At 42.7% G+C, this 2,045-nt stretch overlaps 1 protein-coding gene across 3 annotated transcripts in view; it reads right to left on the minus strand.

Moving 5' to 3' along the window:
* Positions 1-2,045, minus strand: part of LOC118420341 (fibrous sheath CABYR-binding protein-like) — a 23,600-nt gene that overhangs the window by 12,067 nt on the left and 9,488 nt on the right. The gene's annotated exons all lie outside the window — the stretch shown is intronic.

Genomic DNA, 2,045 nt, shown 5'->3' on the forward strand with positions numbered 1-2,045 from the left:
TTTCGTTACAAGACCTCTAGCTGCGACACATACAAGGCTTTCCCGAGAATACCCCGTTTACAATGGTACGGCGAATGGGACCGGGCCCTTATTGGTTCACGTCCATATTGTACACGCCCGTTGAGCAGTTGAGTTAATCTCCAATATTTGGTGGTGCCACACTAAATTCAAATATATACAACAAGGAACAAAACATATATCTATTGGATATTATTCCAACAGGGCAGTTCACCAGCGTACAGGATCATTTAACCACTCTTATCTACGAAGACATGCACATAAAAATTCCCCAAATACTTCCAATATATGGACAGAAAATAAAACGTTGCAATATATGCCGTTGTTGGGCTCAGGACGCTTCCTACTGGCCAAAGGAGAATAAACAGCATACCAAGTCGTCTTGAGGATTGCACTTACAGATACATTGTATCTAAAAGAAATCCTAACAGTTCGTCTTGGCGTTTCTTTAAGATCAACATTGATATTAAAGGTCATGAGGCCCAGGGTTTGGCGGCAAGAGTAAGACCGTCCGTTTTCGTTCATGGCCTACAAGGCGTCTTTCATCATAGCTGTCTAACAAGGTCCGCTGTTATACTTGACGTGTAGGGATTAAACTGAGTTACATTGATGCATACTCGAGACCAGGTTTACAAGGGATTAGTATATCGTATATGTCTACATGAAGACGAGAGCAAAAACGCCATGTAAGAGGGGCAAAGGCGGTAATACTGTGATGCCTCGCTTAGTGACTGGAACAATGACAAATTATGTTCTGTTCGAATCCGATTTTGAGATGTCTGTTAGTTTTTTTTTCTCTTCTGTCAGAAGAACACCGGAACTTTGAAAAATGATCCTTTCATTCTACCGTGACGCAACATCAAACATGCTACATCTTAGAAGGAAACAAGACCTGCCCACATACAGAATATTAATACAATCCACCCAGGCATTCTCGAGTTTTGCTGGTCTTCTACAGACATACCTACATGCAGACATACATACATACATATATACATACAAACACCACCAAAACATAACCTTATTGGCGAAGGTATTATAGATTTAAAAATACGTTAACCGAAATTCACGTTATCAAAATAACCGTTACTTACATGAGTTTTTTTTTTTGGGGGGGGGGATGCGTTTTATCGTTTTCCTAATCCTCTACAATATACTTTTATTCGTGCCGTGTTTTACAGGTACAAGCTGAGCTTATAAAGCTATATCCTTTCGACAGTCGTATTACACCGACCGTCTTTGCTAAATTTGGCCATAATCTTGGCTAACTCTCACGGGGGAGGAGTACTTCAACACTGAAACACGGCCACGTTAGGAGTAGACGATAAATAACGATTATCCGGTTTTACAGCTGCACACAGTGTGGTGCGAGAGGAAGTGGTGGTACAGTATACACTTGATGTTCGGACTGTCTGGAGAAAACCTTGGCTCAGTTCCCATTGGAACCCAGCCATATAGCCACTCATCAACTACTGAGGAAGCTTTGGTGCATAGATGTCATTCCATCGCGCTCAGATCAGGATATCGCGTTCGGCTTTAGGGGCTCCGTGCGACTAAGGACATCAGTATGTGCAGAGTCTCTTCATGCGTGTTTCCGATAGCTTCTGCGGGTTCAACATTTCTCCTGACCTCAGTGTGGCAGTGTTCTTCGAATACTTCGTCACATGAGTGTTGTGGTTGTATATGTGTGTACACGTGTGTGTAAGAAGGTGTCACGTCCTGCAGCTGTAAAGCGTAGTTAGCCTCGATAGCCAGGCGCTGCCACGGGCATAGTGTAGGTGTAGGATTAATGTCAGAAAAGGCCGGCTGTCAGAAAAGGCCAGCAATCAGCGACCCGGTACAAAAAGAAATGGCCAGCAAAAGTGTACTATGAGCCAAAAAAGGCCATAGAGAGCCTGCTATGGAGGCTACGCATCAACATGTACATTCTACTTTTACATGCTATCATATGTTTCCTTAGAGAATTTGTCAAAGCATTTACCATGCAAGGCTCATTACATAAAACATAAGCCTGCACAAATAGTTGT

This window comes from Branchiostoma floridae, chromosome 1 (genome assembly GCF_000003815.2).
Source record: "Branchiostoma floridae strain S238N-H82 chromosome 1, Bfl_VNyyK, whole genome shotgun sequence".
Lineage (NCBI taxonomy): Eukaryota > Metazoa > Chordata > Leptocardii > Amphioxiformes > Branchiostomatidae > Branchiostoma > Branchiostoma floridae.